Genomic DNA, 11678 nt, shown 5'->3' with positions numbered 1-11678 from the left:
CCGACCCCAGCGCCACCTAGCGATACAATTTTTAGTCGGAATATTCCCCTTCAAGGTGCTGACATACATACATATGTTCCCAATATGAACATTTCATTTCTATATACATATATAGATGTAAAAGCTTTATGAGAAGTTATTTACAGTTGGTATGTATATGTATAAATAGAAGGATAATAAATAATAAATTTCAATTTACATCGCGATAAAAATTCACGCTTTTTAACTGCCCTAAAACGCCTTCCCAGTAGCCTCGTTTGTTTTGTTTGTATCACTAATTCGGCTATCTATTGCCAAATCTTAAAAATACATAAAAACATTCTTATATTTTTGTATTCATTAATATTGTTTATGTATGTGCGCGTGTACTACTCACGTTTTAGCGTTTTAGTCGAATGCTTTTCACCCATGTACCGTAAAAGTGCTAATCACCGCAGGCGAAAATACGTCAGCGCAAGAAACCAAATGCTTTTTTGGCCACATTCAGTAGCTGCGAGTAGTTGCAGTTCTTGTCCGTCCGTCAACAGGATGCACCTTGTTCAAGCACATTTTCTATATACATACATATTTATGTACCTTTTATGGAAACCGGGAAAAATTTTGGAGAACCAGACACTTTTGAATATTTATGAAATATGTGTGTACAAATACATAAATTAATGTACATATGCAAAACAAATATTTAAAATGGAAACGAAACAACCCTTTTAGAAACTTTGCGACTAAAAAAACTACAACAACCGGACCGTTATGAAATATGTAGAGCCACTCATGATGTTAATTCATTTTTGCCAAAGTTATAAAAAAAAAAAAAAAAATTAACTTTATTTTATACACATACATATGTAGCACATATTATGTGCATAAATATGTGCAAAGAGGGAAGAAATAAAATAAAACTAAAGAAAATAATAATAATTTAAAAAAAAAATGTAAAATAAATTTTTGCCGAAACCCGGGATTGAACCGGGGACCTTTAGATCTTCAGTCTAACGCTCTCCCAACTGAGCTATTTCGGCGGATGTTATCACCACCGCCAGTCGCACAGCGGATAACACGTACAGTAGGTATTCGCTACACCAACACTCACTACAAGTTTAGGTATGCATGCAGCAGCTTAAATACATACTAGCGAGTATCTAACATCGTCGAACATATAAAATATATATTTTCAATATGTACATATGCAAACAGAATTCCTATTTACATATGTATATATATATATATATATATATCTATGTTTACTTATAAGTTCATACATATACAGTTATGGTCAGGTGAATACTAAATAGATTCTCCTTATCATTTCTAAATATAGAACAAACAAAGTATGTATATGGCTTCTATGTATGTATGTTTGTACACATGTATGTCCATTTACATTTGTACATATCTATGTATATATTAATACGCTAACATAAATTTTGTCTCCGTTTTTTTTTTGGCGATTCTACCGAACCGATTTAAAAACCAAGAACACCATTTTAAAGGTATTTTTCTGTAGATGGGGAGAGTTTTTATGGCTGCAACATTGGTTGAAAATTACGGCCAAAATCGTCGTTTATAGATTTCCCTATTTGTGTATACCCTGCGGAAAAAAAATTATCAATTGATTAGAATAACCAACTTCTAGTTAGCTTTTTTGCGGGAGTTCGATAAATAACTAACTTTTACTTAGCTATGACAAAAATACCTTTAAGTTAGTTGTGAAATCGTGCAGGAGTCATGCAAACGTTATCGGTAGTTTGTTTTCTTTACAAGTTTCTATTAAATATCCTCATACGAAAATTATTTTTAATACACTTTTTTTCTGAAATTCGCAGATTCTTTTTCGTATTCAGATAGAGTGAATTCAGAAACAGTGAAGGCAAAATTAAAGCTAAAGACGAAAATGAAAACAATGAGAAATACATAAGATTTTGAGTTACTTTATAGACACAGAAAATTAGTTTTCGAAGTTTACGCATAGTTATCGAGCTATAAAAAATTATGGGTTTATCGAAATTTGTTAATGAAATTTATTAAGTTATGGAAATTTATCTAATGCACCGAGTCCTTTGAACTTATCGAATTATCGATATTTAGTGATTTACTGAAACTTGTGGATTTATCGAATCGAAGTTTTTGCAACTTTCAAAATAAGCTATCAAAATTAACCGAGTTATCGAAATTGATAGAGGTATCCACGGTTTATCGAGTTATCATTTAATATCGATATCTATATACATTTTTCAGTTATCGAAATTTATCGATCCCTCTCAACGTACAGTTATCGAAACGACATCCTTAGTTAGAGAACATCTCTAAGGGTCTTAAAAAACTAGAAAAACTGTCGAATTTTGACAGTAAAGGCTAGTTTTCACTACATCCTATTTTGATCGAAAAAAATTTTGAATGCACAATAGGTATTTTGTCGCAACTTTCTCATTAATTTCATGCCGTTTATTTTTTGCTCTGCCACTGTCCATTTCTTGTTTCTTTTGTTAAGTTGTCGGACTATTGAGAGCCATTTTGAGTGAATAATTTGTGACTCCCTAGCCAGAGATCGCCGAAACTTTTTTCGGGAGAGTTTGTGAAAGTTTGACAATTGACATAAGAAGAATGAAAAACATGCGTCTTCCAAATAACGAATATTCTGATATTTTACTGTTTTCCTTTGAGTGAAAAATTTAAAATGTATCGTGCAAACAATTATTTGAATAGGTACTTTTCAGCTCATTGCAGCGGAGGTTTTCAATTTTTCACTTTCATGATTTGAAGTTTAGTTTCGGACCCGAGAATGGCTTTTGGCCATTTAAAAAGAGTGTTTCGTATCTATATAATATATGTATCCCCACAAACAACTCTTTTATTAGTGTAAATTGCACCCAGCATCCTGCCATTAGCTATTTTTCTTACTGGCAAATAGTTAGATACTAGTAAAAATTTATCCAACAAAAGTCCAGTAAAGCTTCCAAGTTCGTCAGTCATTTCCGTCCTCTTCACGTACCCACATTGCAAGTTTCACCGTAAAATTCCAGTCAAATCTTTACTACACTAAGAAAAAAAGTAACATGATTTTGTCAAACAGCCCGTTTCGGATTTTTCATGTTAGCGATTAAAATTTTAAACAGAAAAAGTATTTTTTAAACAAACTTAAAAAAATTTGTTTGAGCGATTGAAAAAAAAATTATTCAAACTGAACATTTGAAACCCCATTTACATTTTCTACTGTAGCTGAGTGTGCAGCTATTATTCGTTTAATCCCAAGAGGTCTTAGGTTCAATTACCGTCTAACGTAACTTGTAGTTTTTGATTTTTATTTGGTTTTTCTTAATTACATATGAAAAAGCATCTGTGAAGTGCGGAACAAAGAAAACGACCCAAATTGTATGCGTTTTAGTTTGAAAGAAATACAATATGGTTTATTCTTCTCTCAGTGCAGATTTTACTGGTAAGTTCGATTACGCAGTGCTTAAATATAAGGTGACCAACCGTCCTCCTTTAGGAAGGACAGGCCTCCTTTTTTAAGCCTTGCCCTCCCTTATAAAGTGTGCTTCTAAATGTCCTACTTTCTAAAGTGTCCTCCTTTTTGACATTTTTCTTTTGATATTTGTATTTGAAGTTATAGTTATAGTAGAAATAGTCATAATCAGTCAGATTTTACTGGAAATCGATCCCGTACTCGGTTTTCTGACTATTGAGAGGACAAAAAAGTGAGTAAATACGGTTCTCTCTCTGTCAGAAGTTACCAGTTTTAGTCCGAGAATTTTTCGCTGGTAAATTCTGGTAAATGTGTCAAACGATCAGCTGTAGTGTGTTTGGCAACCAAATTGTAAACAAAAGAAATGTGTACTCTGCTAATTCATGTTGAAAAGTATTTAATTACTTGTTTGAGTGGATTCTAATGAATTTGAAAGTATTTTTGGTTATTTACATGTGTGAGCTGATTGTGTTTACATACAAAATAAGCAAAAATTTACACCCAAAATTTTGAGGTTATGTTGAAGTTGACAGAAGTTACCATTTTTTACTAGAAAGCGATCCCGTACTTTTCAATGTTACTCTCTCGCTCTGAGTGAGTTTTTATTTTTTGACAGTTTTACTAGTCCGAGTCCGAGGAATACGGGATTGCACCTTATATGATTTATCGTGTGTACGTACTATGCACCAGAACCAGTGTTGCCACTAAAATATTTTTTCCCCTACCACAATTGGTACAAAATAGCTCTCAGCCTACCAAAATGTGACTTTCATTGAAAATGTGATTTTAATATTTCAACATATATGTATATGCACTTAAGTAGGTGCAACATTTTATTACAGAAAAATCAAATAAAATTTACTTTTTCATAATTTGTCTTCTTGCGCAGCTCTTTTTGGGTAAAATGAAGAAAAACCTCGAACTCTAAGTAAAGCTTTGAAAATTAAATGTTTTTACCTTTTGCTACACGAATTAAAATGGTGGAAAGTGAGTTTGTTTGCTGGTTACGCTTCCACGCTTTAACTGCTCAACCGATCATGAAATTTTGCACACTGAACAATTAAAACATTGGATAGCTGTCATCTCGACTTGACAAAGGGGCGTGGCACGTACCATACAAAAGTATTTGTGGCTCCACCACACTGGAACTCGGTATGGAGATGTATGTATAAAATCAATTCCATACCCATGGAGAGAGCTGCCACCTGTTTAAAAAATCTAATTCAATTTGAATTAAGAGAGTTATTTATGTGGAATTTGTATTACAATGTGGGTTTCAGACGAATGAGGCTTAAAAAGGTTGAAGTTTGAAAATTAATTATTCCCAAACTAAATATATGAAAAATTAAAATATGGATGTCATACGAAAGATTGCTAAGAAGCCCTTGTTTTGAACATTTAGAGCCGGTTGCTCAAAGCCTGGTTGACACTAATCCCCGGTTAAACATCGTTATCGACGTTACCGACACCGTGTTATATGCATGGAGTCGAAAACGTCGATAACGATGTTAACCGATGATTAGTGTCAACCAGGCTTTGAGCAACCGGCTCTTAGAATATTATTGAGGTGTTTTACAAGGGTTGCCACTTGTTTAAAATTAAATTAATTAATTTGAAAGAATTATTTAAAGTATGGGTATCAATCGACATGGTTTAGAAAAGCCTTTTCTTCTAAACTGTACAAGGAGGGTTGCCACCTATTTTTTTTTAAATCAAAATTTATTTGAATTACGGGTGTCAGAAACAAGTTAATAAGGTTGCAGTTCGAAAATAACTTGAAGTGGGTTGCTCCCTGCTAGAAAAGTCGAATTTAATTTTATTATACTTAAAAAAGTTTTAAATATTCTTTTTTTTTTGCTGAGGTTTAGAATTTTTAATTTTATTGAAATAAATTACCCAATTTAGCACGCAGAAATTTCATATAAACTTATGCATATGGGGCTTCAAGGTTGCTGATAAAGAATAAAGTGTCAAAATAACAAAATGCAAAATGGCAGATCCGACATGGCCCACAGTAAAGTAACAAATAATGCAAACAAATATTTTAATTCACAGATTTTTGGTGGAATTCTGGTGAAACTTTGTTAATTTTTTTAATTTTTTTACTTATATGATTTTTTTATAAAATTAAAAAAAAATTTTTTTATAAAAAAAATAATTAAAATTAAATAACACAAAATAAACAGTCAAAACTTGTCAATATGTTGGTGTCATATAGTTATGACAAACACTGTATGTAGTAAAAAGTATATATCAGAATGGCTTGTTATTGTTTTACTAACACTGGGGAACCACTCTAATGCTAATAGTGAAAGATTTGAATTTTTTGTAATAAGATCGCCCTTAATGTGGTGGCACATATTTTGACTCCTTCCCCCTCCAAGCCTATAGCATTGTGCCAATGCCATAATGACGTGGTTTATGCTTTCGTAATGACTTCTTTAAAAGTTAAAACTTGGAAAAAATTGCATACATTTAAAGTAACCGAAAATTATCACCTTCACACCAGCGCAAAATCATCACAGCCAAATAAGGAGTGTAGGCCAATAAAACTTTTAAAATGCTCATCAGACAAAATGGTCGCTTAGGTGTGGCGCACCGTGCACGGATGTTTGCAAATACATACATATTTATGTACATAAGTGAATGGAAAACCACTAGGAAAGGGGCAAATGGGGGGTTTCAAGCAAACAAGAATGAGAAGTAGAAATCCTACCTTACTGGTATTTATTCAGTTTTTTTTGCTTTTTTTGTTGATCTTGCTGATCTTTATACATATTTATAGAAGTGTTTTTTTTTATGCAGAAAACCTGTAGATACATACATACATATATATGTTTGCATATTTACTTGTTTTTTTTTTTTGTTGTCTTCAGTATGTGTAAACATGCTTTGTGTGCTTTGTGGGCCAGTAACGCCTTTACCTCTGTCAGACATTTGAAGAATTTTTCATCTTTAATGACAGCAATCAATTGTAAATTGTAGAGCAGCGTGCGTTGCATCGCCACACAGCGCCACATTGTTGCGGACGCAATGGAGATACATAAGCGTCATCGGAAAGCAGGCGCGCACGCTTAGCTATAAAAATGCATGCATGGAAAAACGAGCTCCACGAATAGGAGCTCCCCGCAAGTGATTAGCCCACAACTTTAAAGGGATTGCTGATTTTATATTTCGCTCACAATTCATGTGTGTCCATATGTAAGTACCTGCATATGTATGTATGTACGTGTGGATGTAATCAAGTTCGAACTCGTAAGTAGGTGCGCATGCGCAAAGTTCAAATATTGCAATTTCCATGCAAAAAGTCAAGCGGAAACTCAAGGTTTTTTCCGTTTCACATTTTGATTTACGCTGGACTTTGTTGATTTGTCGATTAGTTTGCAATTTAAGTAGTATTTCTTTGCTTGAACATATTGAATAAATAAATTCTTCACCCATTTCTTGGTGTGCTGCAGAATAAATAAATTTTGTATGCTCGTGTTGCACGATTCTCTTGTATGCGTTGATTTGTTGATTGCGTTGTCCCAAAAACTTTTTGATATGGATTTCCGGAGAATTGGCATAAGCGTGTTGTTGCTATATACATATGTATGTGATCAGTGGGCTAGTTAAGTTTATAAATGTGTTTGCGGATGTATGTATATATCTTTTTCATTCTCTATAGCATGAGTTAACACTCGATCTATTATTGAATGTTGTAGACAAATTTGAAGTTGAGTGGCAGATAAAAATACATACACACATACATATGTACATATATCGCGAAAAGCAGAAGAATGATATATGTAGGATTCAGGCCTAAATATACTGTACCACCCATATACGCGACTAATATATGCAACACGCAAATATACATACATATGTATGTAAATATAAACAGCGACTATTGCTGCCGTTCCCCGATCAATGGCAAGGACAGACAAAATCCGAAGAAGATGAGACCTCATCAATATGAAAAACAAACGCAGCGCGGCTCTGAAACTAGTCGTGAACTAGACCGCCGGCCCTGCCACAAACACAACTCGCGGGCCGCTCGGAAACACATCCTTTCCTTACCGGTAAGCGTCGTGGCCGTGCGGAAACTCCTCCTTTCCACTGATCACGCCGCGCATCTGGCATAACGGGCACCATACCGCCAGACCCGATTGCAAGATCAAGGGGAGAGTTTGGCAATCTCTGTTCAACAAGCACTCCTTCCGGGTTTTAGTATAATCGGGCGATTAAGTAGTCGCAAGAACAGCGCCTAGTTATACTGCGGTCCGTGAATTTCATCGCACTGACAGCAATGGTAAACAGCGAGTCTGGAGGCTGATTCGATCTTGTTAGCGCACTGCACTGACGCGGACTTGGCACTTCACCTCAGGCTAGAGTACAGTCGCAACAAGGGAAAGAAACACTGCTCCCACGTGTTACATTTGCCGATACCCTCTTCATAGCTTAATCCAACAGTTGTAGCGCCATTTCAATTTAAGTATGCTGCTAGTCTGCACCGATCCGCTTGACTCTGGCCGCCGCTCAGTGGTCGGAGAAGCTATGGTTTACGCGAAAAATTAGAAGTGCTGCTATGATTATAATAAAACTGCGGGATACCCCTTTGTTTGCTAAAGAGCCTTTAAACACATTAATTTCAAGTACATAGATGTAAAAGAATTCTTTAGCCACACTTTGCAAAAGATCTGAAAATGCAGTACATACCGACGGGTGAGAGGAATATCGACCTATATCTCCAGCCGGTTTGGAAACGCCGTATCTCAGAAAATTTTTCAAGAAGACCCAATTCATAAACGCCCTACCTCGGCGGGGTTTGAAACGAATTGTGAGGTAGGGCCAAATTCTAAATAAGGGCGTTCTTGGGCCATTTTCCCATGGCCATTGGGCCAGTGGGTGTTTTCGAACCGTTTGCCGAGCTAGGCCGATCTTCCACTTTTCCAATTTTTGACCTTCGCGGTTGGTTTTTCCGACAGGGTTCGGCTCGAATTCGAATAAACAATTCCACCACTGAAGATGGCACAACGCTGGAAATTCGTTCCAAAATACATTTTCCATTAAAGCTTTGTACATCATTTTCGAGGCCTGTAAATCCTCTTTTCAGAACATATTTGATTTTTAAAGTGTTTTTTTTTTTTATTTAAAAAATGTAGTCGATCCTACCTGCAACCTACGCTAGGTTTTGTTTCGTGTGTATTTCAAGCTCTTTTCGAAATTTTCTTGGAGGATCAATCTATTCTTATTTTATTTCCTTAAACGTAAAAAATAAAATATAATATCTATCGACTTATGAAGAATGCATTCCAATGCATAAGGTAGTCATGGCGATCAATATTCTCGATAGCATTGATTTGAATTGAATTTTAATGGACAAAACCACTACCTGGATTCCTAACTCCTTTGGATGTCTAACCGGCTACCCTTCGTCTTCCCACGTAGTAATTTTTTTTTTAACTTGATATTCTTTACTAAATATAAACGACAAATAAAAAATCAAATTTTGGCTTTTAGAAACCATATAATTTAAATCAAATTAGACTTTTACTGCATTGTTCTTCAAGTCCGCGATAATATGGCAAATTAAGAGGAGACACGCAATCCTGCATTAACATACATTTATACATACATACATATACGTGCTACATTAGACTGCATCACGCCCCATACAAAAGAAAATCGGTACTGTTTTTCCATTGCGATTATAAAATCTGTTATATTTTAAGACTTCTACCAAAATATTTCGGAAAAATATTAAGATTTATTTGAGCTGGACCGATTTGAAAATACCTCCAAAAAATGGAGTTTTTTATGAATAAAAATGGTTTCTTAAAGTTTTTTTTGGAAAAAATCCCCTCAGATGACAAAACAGATTAAGCTTAAAAAATCTGCATAAAAATATTTAAAAATCCTTTTAACGCTATAGTAACAAATCTTAATATTTTTCCGAAATATTTTGGTGGACGTCTTTAAATATAATAAATTTTGTAATCCCTGCGGAAAAACATCAACTTTTTTTGGTGATGCAGTCTAATGTATGTACATATGTATATGTATCGATATAAGATTCACAAAACAAAAAAAAAATTTCATGAAAAAAAAGTACAATAGCAACATGAACACGCACGCAATTTTCTAACAAAAACTTTCTCACACATTGTGGGTCAAGTTCAGTTACGCAGCTCAGGAATAACAACAAAGCTAACAAATTCAAAATGAACAACATTGCAAAATAACAAAAAATTATAATAATACAAGAGTGTAAGAGGAAAGAAAAGTGATGCGTAATTACATAGTCGCTTAAATGTACCAGACACTGAACAAATCGCAGCGAACGCATCCCCATCGAATACCAAGAGCGAGCGGGAGCAACAAGGAACACAAAAAATAAAAAAACGCTCGTGGACAGAAAAACGTGAATTGTGTGGCACAGCAAATGTGGCAGATTGGAAGGAAGAAAAGATGGTTGCGGGTTTTTTTTGCGGATTCGTTTCAAAACTTAACATGGAGCACATAATTAGGGGTAATTTTGATGGACATGCACCTACAGGATGTCAGGCATCAACGGAATCTCATTTTCGGCAGTGTTTGAAAATTTTCATTTAAAACTATATCCTTCATGGATGCACCAAACGGTTAGAATCATTTTCTGTTGAGCGCTACTGTACATATACATATGTACATACGTGTATGTTTAGAAGGCTCTACTTCGGATTCTGTAAAGGATGTTCCACAATCGATACAACAAACTTCGTTAAGAACATAAGTAAATAGAAGCGAAGCCAATAGAAGGAAAACGGTGGAAGGGCGGCAACATCGAGTATTGCCTAATTGTTTACACTGGATGTAAAACGTGAATTCAACACAGCGAATTGGCAAACTTCAGCGCTACGAAAATACAACGGCCCAGCGTATTTTAAATGGCTGATCGCCAACGACTCCCAAATAGGATTCTGCTGGGCGAAAACCAAACTGGTCTGGTAGAACGCACAGTTATAGGGATTGGTACTGAGACAACTCTTTTGGAAGCGACGATAATAGTGTTCGCAGAAGACATTGTGGTGGAAGTTCTTGCCAAACATTTATCTGAGTTGGAACGATGTGTGGCAGTAACAGTTGCTACCATCATCGATTGGCCAACCTCAATGTGCCTCGAGCTGGCTGAGAAGAAGGCAGAGCTTCTACTAATAGGCAAGCGGAAAATCATAAAGCAAACAGAAGCACAAGCTAGCTAGCTTACAGCTTATGCTCAACACAAGATGGCCAAGGCGTATGGTAAGGAAGCTACTGGCTGGTTTTCTGAAGTCCGTTATTCTCTACGGCTCAGAGGTTTGGGCAACTGCATCTGACACGACATTATATATTAAGGAAACCCGCGATCAGTGTACAGACTTTGCGCTGGTCATCTCATAACTGGATTCGATTGAACCCTTGGTCAATGAAACGATGACTGCGAGCCGTGGTGATTCCCATACAAAGTCCTGGAACGCGTAGACAAGACGTCGCACAATATAACAGTGAAAATACCGACGGGATCACGCGAATCGTGGTCGATGAACGCACAGACTTATACCAAACATAGAAAACTGATTGACAAGAAAATATGACGAAGCAGACTTTAAAATATCACTCAACAACTAAGTGCGCATGCCTCCTTTCTTTAGAGCGTACTACTTCCGCTACAAATTAGATGATGCCGAACATTGTGAAACCTGCGGCCAAAATAGTGCGGAAGATGTAGAACATATTCTATTTTCATACCCGAACTCTGAGGAGAAATGAGTTATCTCCTTAACTCTTTATTTGAAGTAAATCCGACACCAGATAACCTGATTCCGCATAAAACAAAGTCGCCAGAGAAATATGGCAGTCATTCGGCACAGTCGCGGCAAACAGCATGGCAAAGCCGTTTTGACAATAATGGTGCTTGAAGAAACCAATATGTTGACTAACTGAGGGTAGTTCCAAGTAGTTACGACTTGAGACTGACTGCATCAGAACAGAAATCGTACAATCGAGCTTAGGCTCAACTTGCTTCCAACGAAATACTTTACAGTGGCACCGGGGGCATACGGTTCAGCGGAGATAAAGGGAGTTTTAGTTCGGATTAAAGTGGCACACAATGGGGTGCAGGCTTTGGATGCTTTCTTTTTTTTTATAAAAGGAAGAAATAAATACAAATGTATGTATGATGTAAATATGCATGTGTGTCCAAAATAGTGCGGCG

At 35.8% G+C, this 11678-nt stretch overlaps 1 non-coding gene across 1 annotated transcript; it reads right to left on the bottom strand.

Moving 5' to 3' along the window:
- Nucleotides 1–946: 946 nt before the first annotated feature.
- Trnaf-gaa lies at nt 947–1019 on the bottom strand. The gene has a single exon. It is a non-coding gene; the product is annotated as a tRNA-Phe (tRNA).
- Nucleotides 1020–11678: the final 10659 nt, after the last annotated feature.

This window comes from Rhagoletis pomonella, unplaced genomic scaffold, assembly GCF_013731165.1.
Source record: "Rhagoletis pomonella isolate Grant_MI unplaced genomic scaffold, Rhpom_1.0 Rhpom_scaffold_00007, whole genome shotgun sequence".
Classification (NCBI taxonomy): Eukaryota; Metazoa; Arthropoda; class Insecta; order Diptera; family Tephritidae; genus Rhagoletis; species Rhagoletis pomonella.
This window is presented reverse-complemented; position numbering and strand designations above follow the sequence as displayed.